Source organism: Furipterus horrens, unplaced genomic scaffold (assembly GCF_987537825.1).
Source record: "Furipterus horrens unplaced genomic scaffold, mFurHor1.1.pri manual_scaffold_13, whole genome shotgun sequence".
Classification (NCBI taxonomy): Eukaryota; Metazoa; Chordata; class Mammalia; order Chiroptera; family Furipteridae; genus Furipterus; species Furipterus horrens.
Genome location: NW_028327183.1, coordinates 13,409,313 through 13,431,313, shown reverse-complemented (window position 1 = coordinate 13,431,313; position 22,001 = coordinate 13,409,313). Strand labels below are relative to the sequence as shown.

The following is a 22,001-nucleotide window of genomic DNA, read 5'->3' as shown; positions in this document are numbered from 1 at the left end:
TCCAGCCTGGTAAACTGTGGCTAACAAGAGTGCTCCTCTCAAGGAGTGGCAGAGAAATCATACATGATAGTTGCGGGGGGCGGAGGGATGCGCTCATAGACGTGGCTCATGGAAGTTAGCTGCGTTCCACCCTCCCCTGGAGTTTCATCACCAACTCTCCCACTTACCTTTTGTTGCCCAGGGCCTTTACTTGAGTTCATTAGAGAATGATTAGTTCCTGAAACATGACCAGAGATGAAACCATCAGGAAGATTCAGCCTAACTGTCATTTTGTAGAAATCAGGGCTCAGAGAAGTTAAGTGATTTGCCCAAAATCACATAGCTTTCAAGTGGTAAAGATATGTGCACTGAGCTCCGAAGTGATGTGCTTTCATTTTGTTGCATTGCCTGGCAGGGGCTTAAGACTTCACCTTCCCAAGAGGACTCCGAGGCAGAGGTACCTTACTTTAGGGTAGGGGTCTCCACTGGGGGCTTTTTATAATCTGCCAGGGGCCACCCTGTCTATGGCCCACTCCCTCTGTCCCTGAGAAGGGAAGTACCTCCCATGTTAATATGGACTTGGGACTCTTCCTCTGTGGCTGCTCCTTTCCAGTCACACACCTGGACCAACCTCTTCACCAAGGGGTCTTCCTTGGCCACCACAAGCCCCAGAGACAGCCAGATCTGGGTTCACATTTCTTCTCTAATTAGCTGTGGGCCTTGAGTTATTCAGCTGCAAAGTGGGGGCAGTAAGACCTGGCTGTCGGGTACCTGTTGAAGATTAGTTGAGATAAGGTGCACCCCTCACACACCGGCAGGAGTGGGGTCTGGCTCACCATGGGCAAGCTGCTTGGATGACGGGCAAATCTGAGTCTGTTGCATTAGAAAGGCCCTTTGCTCCTGGGACCTCGAGGCTCCCTGTGATAATACGGCGGGGCCCCTGGGCTGAGGGCTAGGACAGGAAGTCATTGTTTCTGACTACTGCCCCAACGCCAGTGCGGCTGCCTTTGGACCATTCCGAAAGTCCCTAAATATACATAAGAGCAGGGTCGTAGAGTGACTGACAGTGTGACCTTAGTAGCCTTGTAGTCCTGGGTTTCAGTCCCAGATCCACCGCTTACCAACCATATGACTTCCGGCAAGTCCCTTGAATTCATGAGCCTCCATTTCCTTGTCTGTAAATTCAGGTTAATATTAACATCTACCTTGTTGTAAACAGCAAATGAAATAAAGGCTCTAAAGCACCCATTGCCTGTGTATGGTAAATACCAGGAACTGTCAGCTTGTTTTAATGTTTTAACTTTGTTACTGTTTTTACTATTACCGCATGGTAGCTCTTTGTGCCATTCATCATATATTTTCTGTTTACCTCGGGGAAAACAGCAGGATTGTACTTCTTTGACCCACTAAAGTGGAGCTTGGCCTCTGACTTGCTTGGGGCCAGTAAAATGTAAGGAGAAGGATGTGTCACTCTGGGGAGAAGTTCTTTTGAAGGGTCAGAGTGTGATTTGCTACTTCCTCTTCTGCCGCCTCAGGAGCTGTGATGAGTGGAAACCCTGCCCTGAGCATATAGGCCAGTGACAAAAACCCTTTGTGGGAATAAGCCACTGAGGGTGGGGGTCATTGTTACAGCAGCGTAACTTGGCTTCCCCTGACTGACACACGTGGGCCAGCCTGGCATGGCAAGACAGCAGGGGGAATAAATGGCCTTCTGCTTTGTCACATGAAGAGGGAGAAGAGAGGAGTTCACGCAGTCCCTCACACCTGAGGTTTTTGTCCGGCGGAGTGATTAAAGCCAGCGGGTCCCTCCGTCCCACCGCCCGACTGGAAGAACTGGGCTGTGAGACGGAGGCCGCACAGATCCAGACCAGACTAGTTTAGCATCTCCTCTTGGAACCAGTTGGTCCTCTGCCTGGACTTCTCCTGTCTATTTCTCTGCCAAGAGCGGGCTGTTCTGCTTCTTGCAGTGTGAACTCCCAAGGGCCACTGCTCTGGAGGATTTTAAACTGTACACCCCGGAGGCAGCCCTGGTGAACACTCCCCTGCGCTTGTTCCCTACCTGACCCAGCAGGGCCACCAGAGAAGGTCCCTGGACTGAAACACCAGACCCTGGGGACCCTCTGGGCCCCGTGCTGGGGATCACAGAAGACTGACAACCCACGTCCTCCTGGGCGAGCTGATGTTGTGATGTGCACTCATGTCTATTAAAGTATAAATGACAGATATAAAGTTATTCAACTCCAGACTGGAGTACCCACTGTTTCGGCGGAGGTGAGTGACAAGGTACAAACACCTAAAAACCAGGAGACGGAGCTGAAAGGGGTGAAAAGGGACATTGAGGGAGATGATTGGGGTGTGGGATGGGCAACAAGTCATACTTCGTCTGGAAGGTGATGCAGGGACTTTGAGGTCAGGTGACCTGAGTTCAAAATCTGCTCTAACCACTCGGCCACTGTGTATTCTTCAGGGGAAGGGGGATCGTTCTGAAGCCACCAGAGTACAGTTGGCTCCATCATGAGTCCTGTGGATGTCTGTGCCGGGTCATAAATTGGGTGCTCAGAATGCACCCTGTTCCCCTGATCTGAATGCCTCATCCTGTGCCCCCTAAAATGTATTAGTACCCATACTAACAGCCACCTTTTCTTTGTTTCACTGTGGGGATGAAATTGAATAGAGCTCAGTTAATCAAATATTTCCTGAGTTCCTGCTCTGTGCAGGCCCCGGATTGGTATTGTGTAGACAGAGCGATGAGCAAAGGAGGCTGTCACTCGTAAGACATCACAGGGAGAGTTCATGGTTAGAATTCCAGGGAACTGGACCGGGAGAGTCGTTTCTGTCTCCGGGGCTCAGGCTCCAGATAGAATGTGGGGAGAGACCAATGACATCTCTGTCACATTCTGGGAGAACTAAATGAAAGGATGTGTTCAAAAACCACTTGTAAATAACAAAGCTCTATGCAAGTGTAAGGTGTTTTAATTCTTATTGGGTCCAATGGTGTCCACTTGCAGGTCACCCTGATGGTGTCCATGTGTCCCCATGAGGGCTGGCTGAGGTTTTCCGTGGGGCGACCTGGTTGGAGACATCCAGCTGGACGTGGTCTCTCTCTGGGGGCCTGGGCAGCTCTCCAGGCACATCTCTTAGAAGGGAAGGGGCTCTTGCTTCCGTCCATCAGTGTGTCCTCAACCCAGAGCCAGCGCCCTGCGTTCCGCTTCTGTGGAACTGTGTGTTGCCTGACGGAATGCCGACCGCCTGGCCCACACAGCCCCACGCCAGAGAACTGTCTTCAGTGCCGAAGGGGCAGAGAGTCAGAGGGAGGCGGGAGAGGTGCGTTTCGGTGAGGGAGGTGGCGTAAGTGGTTGGATACCACCCAACCTCAGTGTGCCCCTTGAGAACCAGGATGTATTCTTATTTTAAAACTATCACTGACTCTTACAATTTTTGAGCCCAGATGCTCCTAAGCGAGCTTCCTGGTTATTTCTTCTTTGAGTTTTTTTTTTTTTAAGTTTTAAAAAACATTGTTATGGTCCAAGCTTTAAAGATGACCTGATTAGCTTCCAACCACAAGCTTCCTGGCAGAGTGGGGAGGGTTTTCCCCTGTGGGCATAGAATTTGCAGGTTGGCTGGGGCAGCGCTGCTGCGGGTGGGCTGGGGCGCGGATTTTCTTTCTGGGAAGATGGGGAGGCAGCAAGCTTGGCGGAGAGTGCAAACCACAGAAGCCAGTTACTCACACAAAGCATGGTAATTGGAGCCTACTTAGAATTAGGAATGGCGCCAGGTCCCGGGGGAAGAGAGTCATTGTATTAGATGATCAGCAAAGAGATGGGAAAAAGGCAAAGAGCCGGTCATGTGGGAGCACAGAGGGAAGGTCCCCACACCTGCTCAGGGCAAGGCTGGCAAGCAGGTCTCTAAAAATGGTTCCATCTCTGGGGATGAAGAGGACTCATGGACATGCAAGCAGAGGGGGCAGTGTGGTTCAAGACTCAGGTGAGAAGTTCTGGTGTGTATTGGAGATGCTGGTGGTAAAGGGGTGGGGGGAGGGAATGGGGTCCAGACTGGGAAAGGCTTGTAACATCAAGGAGGGCTGGAGAGGTCTTCTGTTTGAACACCCCTTGTGATGGGAAGCTCTCTACCCCTGGGGCCGCCCATTGCATCTTCAGCTCTGACCCATAGAAAGTCCTTTCCCAGAGCAAGCCAGTGCCTGTAATGTTGTTGGCCTTGGAGGTCCCCGAAGGATATACCTGTGCCATGCTCGGTCCCTCCTTCTCATTTTTGTCCTTGATAGTGTGATGGGCTTTTGATTTTCTGGACCAGCCTGGTAACTTCCTTTTACCATGTCCATTTCAAAGGTTAGGCTTGTGCCCAGAACCTTCACTACTTCCCATGAATGACCCCGGTTGGCCTGTTGCAGGAAAAGTCATCTGAATTCATCTCTGCAGTTTGCCTGGCGGCTAAGAGCTGGGGGTTTGGGGTTCACCAGTCCTGATTCTGAATCCCATCTTAGCCACTTCGGAGCTTCCTGATCTTGAGCAAGTGGCTTTCCTCCCCAAGTTCGACTCCCTCAGCTGGCCACAGGGGCTTCCCGTCCGTGCCAGTAACACGCCTCGATCACTCTGCTCTGGCTGAGAGGCCTCTCTTTTCCCAGGCAGTTGAGAGGGAGTTCTGAAGATTCTAGGGCAGTGCTGTCACTGGGACGATGCCAGAGCCTGTAGCCCCCTTTCAATCACTTATTCCCCTGCGAGCCAATTTCCATGTTTTGTGACGAAAACAAGCCTCTTGAGGAAGACTGGCTCCTGTCTCTGCAAACGTGCCTGTTCAGGGCTGTGCTCTCTGTCCAGTGCCTGCTGGTTTGGGGTGAATGTGCAATACGTGTTTTTATTTTAGGCGAGTCTGGTTTGTTCTTACACAAAATATTTTGACAGCACGTTCTCTGTCTTACCTCTGTAGGCTGTCCTTGGGAGGCCCTGGGGATTTGCTGTCCCTGAGCCTTTGGCCCTGTGATCCCCTAAATCCTGACTGTCCCCTGGGGCCATCCTGCCTGGCTGTGGCCTGATGAGGAATGGAGAGTTACCCAGCCTCAGAGAAGAAAGGCTCTCCAGGGATTACCTAGTTTGCACCCCTCCTGTCAGGCTGGGAGATGGAGACCCAGAGTGGGGGCAGGGTGGGGGGGCTTGTGTGAAGTCACAGGGCAAATTGGTGGCAGATCGGGGTTGTCAACTCTCCCCCCTCGGCTCTACTTCCGGCTCTTAGCTGGGCCCTTGGGGCCCTGTGAAGTAGCCAGTGTGCTGTAGGCATTGTTCAGCGAGTGACCAGTTAATGCAAATCAGATGATCAATTAATACAACTGCTCTTCCTTCCTTCCTCCATAGTGGATGTAATGGGGCTCTTCCCAGACCCCTTTTCTGAGGAGCAGGTGTCCCCAGCTCCCAGCTGCTTTGAGCGTTGGGGGCTAATGACTCACAGCTGCCCCCATCTGGGCAGACTTGCCCTCAGACCCACAGGGGCTGCCCAAGGTACAGCTGCCCCGGAGTGCTACCTTCCCCGCCCTGGCTGCTCGCTCTATGGCTAACAATGACACGGAGGGCGGGTCTCCTTCTGCCAGGTGGGACCCACCTCTGGTGCCATCCATACTCCCGGGCGTCCTGTGTGATCAGGCTAGTCCCTGCTTGAGGTGACATATTTGTGGGCTTCTCTCCCTGCTCCATCCTGCTTCGCCCGGTATCCCCCATCCTGAGAGCCATCCCCGACTGACTCAGGGCACCCGAATCCTGCCACAGACTCTGCTTCTTGGGAACCCCCCATAAGTCACGTTTCTTTCTGCCTTTTAAGCTTTTCGTCTTCCCTCTTTTTCTCGCTAGGAGATGAGCAGAGTGTCATTTCATGGAGCCAAGTCTGGAAAGTTCCCATGGGAGGAGCATCAGGCGAGGAAAGCAGTCACAGCATCAGGACGGAAGAGTGCTCATGGCCTTGGCATTTAGACGGTTTATTGGTGCCCTCCTGTCTAATTGAATATCAAGGTACAGTTAAACTTCACCTTCCTTCTTTATTGCTGAGTCTGTAAATCTTAGAAAAGCAACCTTTAATGGTAGGAAAATGCCAGGCAAGTCAATTGTCCTGTCTTCGCCATCGTTCCCCCACCTGCAAATGAAGGTTTTTGAGCTAGACGATCCGCCTACAATTTTATGGTTCTGAGACCATGTGCTTGTGTGGCCTCCGGCAGCGTGAGAACAGTCCCGTGCGCCCAGCCTCTGGTGTGTGCCCCAGTGCGGTGCCGCGCCGAGGCCGTGAGCCCTCTGCTTCAGTCCGCACCCCCACCTTGTGATGTGGGAAGTCTCTTACCCCCTGCTGTGGTTTCCCCACTCTGTCTGTATGCCCAGGCCTCCTGGGTTCATACCCAGCGGGGACCTCGCCTCTTCAGTCAGCGGGCCTCAGTCTCTGTTTCTTCTAACACAACACCCCTGTTCAGTCAGCTCAGGCTGCCATGACAAAGCGCCACAGACCGGGGCTTAGAAACAACAGAAATGTATTCCGCACAGTTCCGGAGGCTGGAAGTCTGAGGTTAGGGTGTCAGCATGATTGGGTGCTGGGGCGAGCCCTCTTTCTGGCTTGCAGAAGGTCACTTCCATGCTGTGTCCTCATGTGGTGGGGGTGGGGGGAGAGACAGACAGAGAGAGAGAGGGGGAGAGAGAGTGCAAACTCTATGAAAAGGACACTAATCCCATTCCAAGGGCCCCACCCTCACAGCCTCATCTAAACTAATCACCTCCCAGAGACCCCACCTCCAAGTACCATTATACTGGGGTTAGGGCTTCAACATATGAATTGGGGGGTGGGCACAATTCAGTCCATAGCAACCCTGACCAAGGAGAGCATGAAATAATAGGAATGGAGCTCAACCCAGTGTGGGAACTCTGATAGATATTACAGAACATGCCTCGATTAGCCCCACCAAAGGGTGAGGGAATTGGGGTATTTACCCATCACACCCTGTCAGCCATGGGTTGAGAGCCACTTCTGGGAGATTTCTGGGAAATTCTGGCTCCTCGGCACTTCTGGTCTCCCCCGGGAGCTGAGCATGCACCTGTGACCAGAACAGGGCCTCAGGCAGAGATGTGGGTGCTGGTAGTGGAAGCCGTTGGGTTGCATGCTCAGATGTGCTGAGTACTGAACGCGCGCAGGGGCTGCGGTCTGCCGGTGGGCCTGAGGGTGGGCCCCGGGGCTGCCGGCTTTCAAAGTGGAGCAGAGGAGGAGCCCCGGGGGAACCTCAGAAGGGGCCGCTTGGTGGGGTTGTGGGTGCAGAAGTTGCTCCTGAACAGACGGTAGGAGCGGAGCTGGTGTGAAGAAGGTGGGAGCGTGGCGTCAAGAGAGAGTGCTCTCATTTCGAGGCGGCTGGCCCAGGAGCATGACTTTGTGGCGGTGGCAGTGCTAGGGCTGTGGGGGCCGTGGGGGAGGCAGGTGGCTGGTCCAGGGAGGGAGGATGGGGCGTGTGAAGACACGAACGCAGACCAGGGGTTGGAGGTCCAGACGCAGGTGGAATGACCTGCGGTAATTTGGTAAGAGACAGTGAAGGAGGTTGGTTGGCATCCATTTTTTTCAGGGAATTATAGGTAAGGTCAAGGCAAAGGAGTGAAGGGGGAGAGGTGGGGAGGCATTGGCACGGTTGCCCTGTATTTTGTTTCTGTTTTTGGAGTAGAAGTACTTCTCATAGTTACCGAAACGACTGCATTTTCTTTCACTGAAAATAAATACACATTGAATGCTTCCTCGCATTTAGTTTCTCATCGTCTTTGAAATGACTTATTTCTTTTGCTTGTCAGCACTGTGTACCGACTGACTGTAAAATATGCTGGTATTTTTGAAGGGCAATTTGGAGTCATTAGTAAAATTAACAATGCATGTTGATTTTAACCCCACAATTTCATGAAATTTGACAACTTCTACATCTGAATGGCTGAAGGAGAAGATACTAGAGAGAGATTAAGAGCCAGAAAAAAGGGATTTCTTCGCTGGTAGAAAGGGATAAACAGCTAACACTGAGTACTTACCATGATCCAGGGCTGTCTGCTAAGGGTTTCAGTCATTCACTTACACAGTTCTGTGAAGGAGGTATTATTATTATCCTGGTTTTACAAATGAGGAATTGGGAGTGCAGAAACATATTAAATGACTTGCCACACATTGTACAAGGAAGTGACAGAGACAGGAGTAGAACTTCTCCGGGCAGGGCTCTCTTTGAAGTACGCCCACGCCTTTCTTCCCTCCCAGGCGTGCATCTCCTCAACTCCAGGGGTCACCAGGAGACCTGCAACCAGGGGAACAGCGGGCGGCATCTGCCTCCAAGGCCCCTTTCCTCTGCCTTGTCAGCGAGCCGACAGCAGCCTCCCCTTGGCTCGCTTCTGTCTCTGTGACCGTTCCTTCTCTGTGAGTTCACGCAGCCCGACATGTTTCCAGGGGCCAAAGCACAGCCCTGCCTCAGCTCTCCCGTTTCTTCCTGTACCCTAAGCCTGCCCTTTGTTTCACTGTCCTCAGCTTTAATAAATGTGCTCTCAAAATCAAAATGAAAGGAGAAAGAAAGAAAAAGAAAAAAGAAAAGAAAAGAAATTCTTTTAATTCCAGTGCTTACTTAAATCATACTCACATTCTTCACTTAGCCCTGTCACCTGATCCTCATCTCTCTATAAATTTATTTTTTAAAATCTTTTTTTTCCCCCAGCTTTACTGAGAGATCATTGACATAATGGGGTATAAATTTAAGGTGCACGACATGAGGATTGATACACATATATGTTACAAAATGGTGACCACAGTAAGTAAGGTTAGTTAACACCTCCATCCCCTCACATGATGACCATTTGTTTTTCTGTGGAGAGAACATTCGAGATCTACTCTCTTAGGTCGTTTCAAGTATACAACACAGTATTGTCAACTATGCTCCTCATGCTGTACATTAGCTCAGAACTGACCCATCTTATAACTGAAAGTCTGTACCCTTGGACCAGCACCTCCCATTTCCCCCACGCCTCTAGCTCCTGGCAACAGCCCCCATTCCTCTCTCCATTTCTGTGAGTTTGAAGTCTTTAGCTTCCACAGATCACATAGTATCTGGCTTTTCCTGTCCGACTTCTTTCCCCATCGCCCATGTCTTTGGTCCTGGTACACCCTCAAAACCTAAACCCAGATGACCCACATCATGTCAGAAACTCTGGTGGAGGGCTGCTCTGCAAATCCCACGTCAAATCAAAAAGCCCCATTTCCCACCAACAGATAATTACACATTTATGGAGCTGAGCACCAAATTCCAGTGTTGACAGAGAGAATTCCTCAGACTGTAGGGGGTGCCTTACAATGATAAATATCTACTCATCTTTTCTCCTTCAGTCTTCCTGGAGGAAAGAAAATGGCGAGACAGGTTGCCTGTGTCATGGAATGTTCTTTACTTGCTCTTCTGCTGTGGGTTTCAAAAACGGCATTCTGAACAAGTACATTCATTTGAATTGGAAGTCCTTTCGTACTAAAACGACAAGTCTAGAAACATATAAAATTATGCATTTTTCTTGTCTTTGATATAAGAGGGATCCTGTCCAACATGACAGGAGACAACTTTATTTTCCCAACAAGAAATAAAGATGCTCAAACAGTCTGAGAGCCGACATTATGAGTTGCCGTTAGACATTGTCACACAGAATTTGAAGCGTGATAATAACTTTTCTGAGGCCCAACTTATCTCCCGTGCCTGCCATCCCAAGTACTTCTACCTGGTTTATGGTTTTAATATTTTTCTGCGGGTTTGGCCCCATCATGTAATGCTAAAATCCTTCTTGAAGAGGCTCCAGCTGAGGAATGACAATGACAGGTTCTTTGGGCTGAAACGAGGCGCTGAGACGCCTTGCCTTTTGTCAGGTGGAGATACAGCGAAGCTAATCAGTCTGGTCGTGAAAAACAGTGTAACTTTACAAACTGTCCTTGCGCATCAGGGAGAAACTGAAGTTCTGTGCACTGTGTTCTGGAAGGATCGATACCAACACTGTCAAAGGTTTCAGTCATGAGGGGTGTAGAGAGCGGCTGCGTACAGTCATGTGTGGGCCTCTCGTCCGCCAATGCCGGGGGTTTTCATGACATCGTGGCTCTGGATTCTTAAAGAGCCCTTGGGAATTCTACCCCATTTATTTTGGGAGTGAAATCCCAGGTTGATAAGTTGGGGCCAGGAAGTGAGCAAACCCAAATGTGGAGTAGCAGCGTGGTGTGGTAGACACAGATCATGGTCAAGAGTGGAGGGTTTCCTGTTCCAGTCCCAGCTTTGATCCTATGTGGACTGAGGCAGTGTCCTTGTATGAAAGAGTAGAAAATCAAGGTTCAAGATAGGACTTCCACGAAGGTTCCTTCTAGCTCAGATGTGTTAGGATCCTCCAACCCTAGATTTGATCTCTGTTCCTTCCTGCCATTAGCTTTGCCATCTTGGCATCTTCAGAAAGCAGGCCAGGTGTCTTCAAAGAAAACACATTTGCACACTTTAGTGAGGTCCCCAGACAAGGAAGCATCAGGGGACAGAGGGAGATGGGGGCCCTGCTACATTTTTAGTGACAATTGGTGGTTCAGGTTAAAGAGGGACCTTTTCCTTTAAAGATGTTATTTGTATGAAGAAAATGTACAGGTCAGTTTTTAGGCACATCCTACCAAGGTCTGGGGGTAGGGTGGATAGGCTGTGGGGGTGGGAATCCTTCTACCCCTAAAGGCCTCACTTTCTGGAATTGCACCATGGTAGTGTTATGTTAATGTGGCACAAGCAGTTGTCATGGAATTATTAAAAATTAGCAATGGGTTACAAAATGCAAGGTGACAGGTTGGTTCCTAGGGTGCTGGGGGAAAGAATAATTTACAGCCACCAAGTGAAAATCTCAGGTTGTTTGCTCTTTGTTTCTGGAAGCATAGCACAACATTCGCAGCCCGTGTTGGATATATTAACCTCTTGTTAATTTTGGAAGCTGTCGTCAGCCCCTCTACCTCCCTTTATCAGCTTTGGGAAGGAGGCAGACTTGAGGACCGGCGACCAGCACTCTCCCAGCACATCAGCTCAACTCTGGGGTCCCCAGAGTTGCCTTCTGACCTGGAAGCCCCATGAGAGCAGGGACTGTGCCTGTTTTGTGTTTCTCATGCCTGGCATATAGTAAGTGCTCAATAAATATGTATTGCGTGTGCAGGTCCTGGGAGCAACATTAGCATGAACAGTAGACATGACTAAGAGAAGATGAGGGGGTGTGGCACTGGTGGTTTTGGTGTCCTCATGTCCCTCCCAGAGGCAGAGGAGAGTGGAGCCCATCTTTGGAGCCCTGCTTCCCCCTGCTCTTCCTCATCTGCCTTCAGTGCTAGAGGTCGAATGGCTGAGTATTAGGACCAGCAGAATTGCACTTTTTCTTCAGGTCCTGCATAGAGGGAATTCACCAGCGAGGGTGACTCTCTCTTGGGCCTCCCAGAATCAACTCCTGGATTGGACTTCCTCAAGGCCAACTCAAGGGCACCTGGAGGGAAAGGAGCCACCTGGCCCTGGCCTGGCCATCCATGACTTCCCAGAGAAGGCAGGGAACGTCTGCGGCTCTGTTGTGTGGATGAGAAGGAATTTGTGTTTCTGTACTCACATACTCACATGGACATTATTCAGCTTTTACTAATTGGCTTTACAATTTTCTCAGTAGTTAATATTCATCTGTCAAAGATGGAAGCATAAATAAATAACTCCGGTTCAAGCACACCTTATTAGGCCATACATCATGTTAGAAAGTTCGCATTCTTTAACCAGGAAGATGAAATTAGAAACATCTTGAAAAAGCCTTCTTGTTATCAATCATGTCATCTCAAACATGCTCCTAAGCTTGCTGCTGGCATTAAGAATAGATGTTTTATTCAAAAGAATATATTTAAAGAAAATGACAGCACTTTCTGATTTCAGCTTTTTAAAAACAGGAAATCTTTCAAGTCCTCCTGCCGATGAGCAACACAGCGCCGTGGCAGAGGCGTGGCATGGCTCCAGCCTTCTCTGTGAGGCTGAGAAGGTTCTGACCCTTTAGAAAGGGGGTGGGGACAGAAAGACCAGCTGCTCACGGTTTAGCAGAATGTCCTGGGTCTTGTGTGACTTTGAAAAAGTTACTTGTGCTCTTTGGGTTTCAGTCTATTCATTTGTAAAATGAAGAGGTTGTTAAGATTAGTGTTCTAGTCAGCGTGGGCTGTTATAACAAATTACCATAGACTGAGGGACTTAAATAACAAACATGGTCTTCTAACAGGTGTGGAGGCAGGAAACCAGAAATCAAAGTACCGGCAGATTCAGTATGTGGTGAAGGCACTCCTTTTAGTTTGCAGCTGGCCAGCTGTCTTCTTGTTGTCCCTCATGTGGTGGAGAGCAGAGAGTAAGATCCCAATTCTCCTCCTCTTTTTATTGTAAGGGCACTAATCCCTTCGTGAGGGGTCCATCTTCATGCCCTCCCCTAACCCTAATACCTTCCAAAAGCCCCCATTGCAAATAACTTGACTTTGGGAGCAAGGATTTTCTTATCCTTGGCTTACTGCCTGCTACTCCCATGGTGAGGACACAGGACTAGATGTTCTCCAATGCCCCTCCGGTGAGGTTCAGGTGACTCTGTGTGTATATAGCCCCCTCTTTCCAGAAGGGCTCAGGCTCTCTCCCCAGCCTCAGCCACACCTACATTAACGCATCCCACAGCACAGTGAGTCAGGAGAACAGGAGGCCCAGCTGTGTCAACCCCATTGCCCTTTGTGGCCTTAGATAAGTCCCTTCCCCTCCCGCGGCCTCATTCTCCCCATCCATAAAACTTGGATGCGCTGATCTCCAAGAGCCAAGTTTTAGTCATCATCCTGGGAGTTAAAAGATAGTTAAGGCTCAGATGTATTTCTACAAAACACAGAGAACTTGACCTATTTCCCCGAAGCCCAGCTCCCATGGGGCTGTGTTTTCCATATCGGAAGGATAGTTTAGAATCCAGAAGACAGAGGGAATCAGTCCATCAGGTTCAGGCCTCTGGTCAGCAACAGAGGCTGTTCTAGGGCCAAGAACCCTCAAAGTTTGCTTGCTCCCTGATGGCCCCGAAGAACAAATGTCAGAGTCTGCAAATCCCACTGAAGTGGCATTCAGTGTATATTGGAATGCTGGCCCTGGAACAAACACCGTATGCTAGTCCCACTTCCTCACTTGGCAGTTGAGAAAACAGAGGCCCTGAAAGAGGAGCCCACCTGACTCAGGTCACACTCAGGTGGTGGCCGAGGTGGGACTAAAGCCCAGGCTCTGCACCCCTGTCCTGGGCCCTCTCTACGGCCTTTAATTTGTTTCTCATTTAAAAGCATTAACACAACTCCATCAAATGCACAACTTAATTTTCAATTCTTTCACTTCTTTATGCATAAACATCAAGTCAGAGTTTGGAAAAAGGCATAAACACTGAACCTACACTCTAAGACATATGCCGCTAACCACCCCCATCTGCCGCCTCGAATTTCCAACATTGACCGACTGTCAGAAACTCACCGTGGACAGTTTGCAAACCTCCGGCAACATTAATAATGTTGAGTGTGTCTCCAACATCACATAGGTTGACTTATGACAAACATGTCTCCCGCCAGCCCCACTTAAAAAACGGGAGGCGTTAGACTGAATGACAGAAGGCAGCGGCCACAGACACAGTTACGGCAAATCCCTCTGCCTAGGAGCCCACAGTCCTGTCTGGCAAGAGGTGACACTATCGGAAGGAGGAAGGTAGCTGATAGAGGGCTGCGGGGCCTCTGCAGGGGAGCACCCCTGGCTGGTGGATGGTGGGAGGAGACATGCGGACCAGGCCCTGGAAGAGGGGGAGGACTTGGGCATACGCAGAGGTGTGACTTGAGGCCCCAGGAAGCGCGTGCGTAGTGCACACTGGAGGGATGGTGGATATAAGTGGAGAAATGATTGAAAACGGCTGGTTGGAGCCCAGTTGCAAAGGCCTCGAGTGGAGGGCTTCAGGTTTCACCCATCGCTGAGGAACCTAGCAAACCGTAGTGACGAGGTGACTGATGGAGTGGGGATAATACGGACCTTGGAGAAAAGGCGGTCTGAGGTTTAAATCTTGGGTATTCTGCTTACCCGTTGGTAACCTTTGGCAGGTCAGGTAACCGGTCATCTTGATAATGGTAGAGAGATGTTTTTATTTGACAAGATAGTTCTGGGTTGTATAGTGTTATTTTTTACAGTAAAGGGAGTTAACATGTGTTGGTGTGTACGATATCATGCATGTGCTAAGCTTTACAAAGCTTGCATCATTGAAGCTTCCAAATGACTTTCTGGGGTGGAAACTATCATTATGTCATGTAACAGATGAGGACACTGGGGTGCAGGCACGGGCTTCTGATTTATGCTGCCCAGCGTGAGAGAGTGGCCGGCCTACGCGCTGCGTCAGGCCGCTGCCCACAGGCCAGCGTCAGCACTCACCACCTGCAGCGTCTTATGAGGAGCCACACGTGCTAACGAGCATGTCCCATGAGCTAACTGACTTCATCTTTGCCACGGCCCTTCTGGATTGGTATATCCCTTTTCCGATTATGTAGATCGGAAGGTGGATGCCTGTTCCTATCAGACTGCTGATACCTCAAGATCCAGGGTTTGCCTGACTTATGTGCACTGCGCTGCCTACCCAGAGAATCCAGTTTAATTGCCTGGGGTGGTGTTGGATATCAGTATTTTTAAAAGCCGCCTGGGTGATTCTGATACACAGCTGGGGCTGAGATCTCCCTGGCCTGGTGGCTGAGCTCATATTAACCAAGACTTAAAAAATGAAAAATCTATGCACTTCTTTATGGATGGTGTCCGTGGATTCCAAACCTAGATATTTGTTCAGGAAACAAACTGGCTTTAAATATAGTAAAGTTTGAATCATACTGTTACTACTTTTTTAAAGAAGCAGGGCAAGAGAAGCTGCTTGAAAAATTTAGATATCCTGGTGCATTCATAGTAATGCCCAGGGCAAAAATAGCTTTTATTTACCTGCCAGGTTTCTGTCATCACCTGCCAAAACAACAGACTTTTTTATTTTCCCTAAAGACATTTAAGGTAATATGAACGGTGGGGTCCCTGAGCGGTAGAAAGTGTGGGCTTTAGTAGGAGAAAAGTTTGCCTCTTTAGTTTTCTCTCTGTGGAGGGAGCCACAATCAGAAGCTTTTGGAGACACTGCAAGCGGTTTGCTTAAGGAGGTGAGTTTTGAAGCTCATCTGTGATGTGTAAATTCACTTGCTGCTTCCTTGTGTTTCTTGGGGCCAGAGCTCTTCTGAGTTTGTAAAGGACACTGTTGTCCGTGGGCGTCCCAGCCCGCATGTTAGTCACCGTCCTGCTCTCCCAACTCCCCTGCCTGCGTTCTCTCGGGACCCGTCCTGGCCACGCTGTGAACAGACGTCCCATGCCTCTCAGAGAGCGTCCTGGTGTCCCAGCGTGAATGCCTTCGAGGAGGGAGGGCCACACACAGGCTGCTCTAGAATCAGGCAGGCGGTGCAATGGTTCCTTCAAGGGGTGATTTCAGAAAGTGGGCGAGCTGCTTGGTTAAACTCCATGAACTGGAAGTGGTTCTGGCTTTGGGCAGTATATGGTCTCCTGTGCTGTTGAATACTTCTCTGGGGTCTGTTCAGAGGCTTTGCATGTGCCAGCGGCCACCTCCACCGACCACGAAGGAGGGACTGGCCTCCCTGGGCGACAAAGAAATAAAAACAGCTGGTCTTGTTGTTTTGCTAAAAGTTTTAATAACTATAATGATAATGTTAATAACTGCCACTAGTTGTATGCGTCAGTGCTGTGCTAAGCACTTTGCAAGTGTTATTTATTTTAATTCTCACCACAATCTTCTGCAGGAGGTTTACTTTCAGCCCCATTTTAGAGGTGAGGAAACAGAGGCTCAGGAATTCAACAAGATGCTCATTTTTTTAACCTGGGTCTTTTTTTTCCCCCTAAGGCCTGTGCCCTTTCTCTTCTTCTGAGTAAAGATCTAGAAAGTTATGTAAATTCAGTGGAAACATGCCTCCTGGGAACTTCCTGCAAGTAGGTGAAATCTGCTTTCTGGAGGGAGAGGAGAGGCGGGCTGCTTCTTCCTCACACTGGCCTTTCTTAGGGCATTCTGATGTCCCCTCCCGTCCCTGTTTTCCTCGAAGCTGGACGACACCTATCCTGCTGGGCCTTCCCAATCTGAACAGCATTCCTCTTGAAATGTTCCCGGTTCCAAATATAAAACTAAAAACATGATCCCAGTAGGGACTTTTTTTTTTTTTTTTAAAGCAAGAAATGGTGAACTTTCCAGTTTTAGAGATGCCCTCCCCCACAAAAAGCCGCAAACAATTCCTGGAGCATCTTAGAAACTTGATGGCTATTGGTTGCCCTTCCCACCCTGGCCTGTGTGCTCTGTGAGCAGGCACCTGGGGGCCCAGGTCACCTTACCACTGTCCTCTGGGGCAGAAGGAAAAGCGCATCCCCAGGTTCAACCAAGGCTCCTGCTCGGTGTGACCCTAGAATGTGCTTGATGGTCATTGGAAACTGGCTCTGGGAATCCCAGGTCTCCGGGATGGATTTCAGAATTTAAAATGCCTTGTTAAACTGATCCATTCGAATTCATCAACCGAAACCCAGCCTTGTCATAATCCCCAGAATCACAGTGAGTGTAAACAGGGCCTGCTGACCTCCACCCCCCCCCCCCACCTCTGCTTTACTTACACTGTTATAAAGAGGTAATTTGCTCAAGTGCCATTAATCCCATCATGCTTTATCATTTAAATGTCTTTACAACCAATTGCTGACATGCAACTGATTAACAGCAGCCCTTAGTGCCAAATTAATCAGCATTAAAAAAAAAAGCCTTCTCCTCAAACCCCTTCTGCTGTTATTTCAATAGCATGCCTAACTTTTCCCTGCCATTTGGGAGTTTGACTGAAAGCTATGTTTGAGTACTTTTCTAACATGAAAAAGACACATAAGTGATAAATTGTCAAAACATTAATGTGATTTTTCCCATTGGAAAGTTGAATTACCTCCTCTTCCTTTGATATGGTTGGGAGGAACTGTCAATCACTCTGCCCAAAGCTGGGGGAGGCAGGGAATAAAGCCACTTCCATCTCCCAATATTCTAGAAAGATAAGCCAGCAGTTGGCATTCCAGCTTTTCCAAAGGCCACTTGGTTCTGTGAGTAATGCTGTGTCCTTCCAAGAAATTTCTTTTTAGAAAATGTTAGCTTGTCTTTGATTTTTTTTTCATTTAACTTCCCCTCCCCCCCACTGAAGAAAAGAATCCTCATACAAATGTGTTGAAGGAAAATAATTTTAAGGTTTTGAAGTTTTTAAAAGAGTTCTTTAAGAACACACACAAATTAAATAGTTAGAAGGACTCACCTTTCCAGGAAAAAATGTGATCTTTTCAAGGAAAACATGTGCCTGAAAGGTGGCGGTCAGGGGTTTTCCTCAGGGGTTGGTGCCATCTGGGTGTGAGTGGATTTTTCTGCCGTCCTTAGCAAAGGCTCTTAAATGTTACACTTCAGTGCCTCCCAGTGCTAAACATGGCCCTGGGCTGGACAGCAAGCTCTGTGCTAAGTGAACGTTTCAATTTTCTTACCAAAGATTTCCTCTTACTACCGCCCCCCTCCGCCCCTTCTCTCTGCAGGCTCAGGAGAGCCAGGGCCAGGGCAGAGGAGGGCAGAGGGTGACTTTTGCCTCTTTCCTGGGAGAGACCGGCAGCTGGCTTGTGTGAGCCCCATCCCTGGGCGACCCTCTGGCAGGGTCACTTTTCCTACCACTCCATTAGTCCCTGGCTATTCATATCTGAAACCCTTGCTTTCTTTCCTTTCAATGCATTTTCACAGGTTATAGTCCATAAAACGATGCCCTCTGATCGTGAACTCAATTCTGGCTTTGTAAAATTGAAAGCAATGGCTCATAGGTGGGAAAGGAGTGTCTCTTAAAACCAAATAAACAATTACATCATATCCTTAGTGTTTACTGCCAACATGTGTCAGTAGTGGACTTTTTAGCGATGGTTTCCCACATCCGGGCTCAGTGAGCTGGATACTTAGCATTCTCGAAGAGGCAATGTTTTCCCCGAAGAGAGGTGACTTCCAGTGAGTCTAAAAGGTACTAACCTGTACCTAGAAGTGCTATTGTCTAGGAGACTGGTTTTCAAACTTTTTACTCTTTTTTTTTAAAACAGCAGAATGTTAGTTTCAAGAATATATTGCCCAGGCAGAGACCCCGTCTATGGAAGACTCAAGCCCGAGGAATATTTCCCACTGATTTCCAAAGGTTTAAGGCTAGCTGGCCTAGATATTTGCACATCTTTAAGTAATATTCTAATTATTTATTCCTTTCACAATGGAAGCTGAAAAGTGGATGCTGAGTTTTTCTGCCTTGGTAGAACTTTCGGTTTCATAGGTCCAGGTAGAGCGGTCTACCTGGGATTCAGGTGTTCAAAGCAGATCTGTTGAGGTCACATGAGAGACCGGGGCCCAGGCTTCTTGGCCTGCTTGTTCTCGGTGTAACCATATTCCACAGAAGCTCCTGGAAGAGCGATAATCGTGTCCACACTGGATGCAGTGTATGCTGTGTGTCAGGTGCTGTGCTAAGGGTCGTGTGCTTGTCATCTCATTCAGTGCCCACAGCCATCCTAGGAAGTAAGTGCTATTTTACCGATCAGAGAGGTTGAGAAACTGACACATGGTTGCACAGTATGTGAAGGGCACACCTGGTATTTGTACCCGGGTGACAAGACTTCAGAGCCCACACTGGAGCTATCTTTGCAAACCCTAACTTGCTGCAGCAATAACAAATCCTATTTCCCGTTTTGCTTCATTCCCTCGTGGTTCATCCCATCCCATCCCATCTAGAGTTTTCCCTCCTCTCCCTCCTCTTTTCCTGGAGACAGACTGGTCCATTTCCTCATTCACGAGGAACCCCGGGGGCTGCAGACCCCCACTCTCTTTGTTGCTTGAATGCAGACACCACTAAGGCCAGCTCCTGGCATCCGCTCTGGAAAGACAAGGCAGAAAGCTGATGCCCTCAAACTTCCCCGGAATGTGCAGAGAAAATAACCCGTGACGCGTGGGTTGAAACACTGCACTCCTCCTGGGCTCGGAGCTATGTCCTGCCTCCAGTGACTTCTGGCTGGTTCTTCACCCCCAAGGCTGTGTTAAAAGGAGGAACTTCCTTTAACAAGGACTGAGGACCCAGTTGGCAGATGCTCCTCCCCAGCTCCGTGCAGGCCGAGACCCTGAGCTTCTGCCAACAAGGAAGACACCTCAGCAAATGGTTTGCCCCAGTCCTGACGCCTCCAAAATAATGTATTTGGCCTCTCAAGGCTGCCTCCCCCACTGTGTCCCGTGGTTGCCATCGCAGGCCTCCTGTCCCCACCCGCCCTTGTCTCAGCCTGGTCAGATGGAAGAGCAGAGGCGCTGACAGCGGGGACCCTCTCCTGCACTCCATCCTTTTCTTCCCGTGTCCTACATGAAGAAGTGGGACTCGGGAGTTATGACCTGGGGCTTGGTAGCAAGGCCAGCTCTGGAGATGAGGCTGGGGCAATGGGTCTCCTGGTAGAATCTTTAGCTTAGGCCGGGGGGGTCCCAAAAGAGCCACAGGCAGCCCCATGGCTCTGCGCAGGCAGGAGAAGAGACAAAGATTTGATAGACTGTGGGTTCTGGGAGGACAGGCAGACGTCCCTGACCAGCCCTTCCGTTTACTGGTCATGACCGTGAACTCAGCGTCTTGTCTCCTGGCTCCCATGCCTTTTATCTCTTCATCCTCCGCCTGGCTTCCCTGGATCACTCAGAATGAATTACCCCACCCGATGCTCAGACAGCATTTGGCTTATTCTGCCATTGCAGTCCAGTGCATGCAGCCACCTTAGCTGGGACTCAGGCACGTTTCTGTGTCCTGTGTCTTCCTAGCTCCAATCATCATGGGTCATCAAGCTCCTTGATGGCAGGGGCTGGGCACCAAGCTTTTGGGAGGCTCCACCCAGCAGCTCTGGAGATCTGGGTGGAGCTGGGCCCATGGGACAGGACACTGGCCTCACAGTGTGGGAGAGAGCCTAGTGTCAGTGACCAGAAGTGTGGAACAGAACAACCGAGTCACCAAGCAGAGGTAGGTGTTGGGGAAATAGGCACAGCAGGTTCTCGTAACTAGTCAGAACTCCAGTGGTAAGTGACAGAAACCCAGCCTCATCTGGTTTAAGCGATAGAGGGGACTTGCTGGAAAGCAATGATGTAGCCACAGGTTTGAAGAAAGCGTTTCCCTCCACACATCTTTCTTCACTCCCGCATCCCATTCTCTCATCCCACATGCACTTGTCTGGGAAGATCCTGAGAGGGATGCCTCCTTGCATTCCACAGTAGGCATCTCTGTGGCTTCCCTCTAGCCCTAGCCCTGGCGAACATCCCCAAGTGCACATCCATCTCCTCTAGCACCAACATGAAAAGTCTCAGGAAAGGACCCTGTTGGCTTGAGTCACATGAACATTTTGGGGCAATTCCTCATCTCTGGGTCTCAGTCTTCTCATATCTTAAGTGGATAGTTGGGACTAAATGATCTCTAAAGGTTCACTGGATCCCAATGTCTGAAGGGAGATGCATCTTTTCATTTCTGTACCCCGGAACCTCACACGGGGCATGGCGCAAACCACACTGTGGCTCCCCTTACGTGAGCTTGAATGAGTCTGCCTCCCCCCAATCTCCATTTTGCTGTGAACCACTGAGAACTGAATTCCCACCGTGGCTCAGGATCCCTGAGATCTGGGTCAGACCCTGGACTGGGGAAGACATGTTTATGATGCAGACCAGGCTGGGGAGATTTTTCTCCGAAGGACCAGCAGCTTGGGAACAGCTGCCTCTGTTGGGTGACCTGGTGAGAGCATTCGTCTCCTCCTTGGCTCTGTCCCCCAGGGAGGGACAAGGGATGGTCGCCCAGGGAGCTGGGATGAAGCAGACCAGGCACCAGGCACAGACTAACAGCTCTAGCCTGTGTGCTTCCCCGGGGTCAAGGCTGAGGGAGGCCCTCAAGGACATTCTGTCAGTGTGCCAACCCGCCTGTGAACTCTAGTCTCTGGTGCTGAAGGAAACCAGATTGTGGTGTCGGTTGGAGGTGAAGGGTCGCGGGAGCTGAGAAATGAGCCACTTTGTCATCTTGGCCCCATTTCCTCTTCAGGGGACTAAAAGGGCTAATTCAGAACTCTGCCATCAGAGGGAACAGTGGATTCGCAGTGTGGCCATTGGAGGTTGAATCCCAGTCCTGTCGCCACTGCATGTGGGTTCTTGGACAAGCTGATGGGTTTCTCAGAGCCTTAGTCTTACTGTCTGTAAGATGGACCTGATAGCACAACCTGCCCAACAAAGTCGTGTCTGTGTAGGGACTGCACAAATGTTAAGTTGAAGTCGTTGTGTCATTTTTGATCGAGCCCATTCCTTTCTTATAAGTTACGCCCTAAATTCATGCTTCTTGTCTTGGACCTGAGTGTGATGTTAGCTGTGGGTTTGTCGTATATGGCCTTTAATATGTTGAGGTATGTTCCCTCTACACCCACTTTGTTGAGTTTTTGTCATAAGAGGATGTTGAATTTTACCAATTGCCTCTTCTGTCTCTATTGATGCTATCATATGCTTTTTATCCTTCATTTTGTGAATGTTGTGTAGCATGTTCATTGATTTGTGGGTGATGAATGTAAATTCACAGTTTCTAAACTGAGAGTGTGGAGTTCTGGATCCTCCACTCACATATGTTGGGGATCCATATCAAATTTAATTTGACAAAAGGACTCACTGCTCTAAAGTATTTCACCAACTGATGGTAGAGTGGAAGGAATGTGCGCTCTGCATTAGCTAGGTACTCCACCAGTGACTCAACCATGCAGGGTTATGGTGAGGACCAAAGATACCTACTGTGTCCAAGATGCATGATAGGTGCTTTCCTACGTGAGCCCACTGATACCCACAAAACCCCTGGGGGATGACTGAAGTAGCTGGAGCTCAGCCATGGTC

The 22,001-nt window shown here is 49.5% G+C and overlaps 1 long non-coding RNA gene across 1 annotated transcript in view; it reads left to right on the top strand.

The window, feature by feature from the left end:
* Positions 1-5,839: 5,839 nt before the first annotated feature.
* LOC149994037 (uncharacterized) overlaps positions 5,840-22,001 on the top strand; it is a 425,899-nt gene continuing 409,737 nt past the window's right edge. The window contains exon 1 of the long non-coding RNA XR_016507780.1: positions 5,840-5,993. This is a non-coding gene — a long non-coding RNA (uncharacterized LOC149994037). The remainder of the gene's footprint in view (positions 5,994-22,001) is intronic.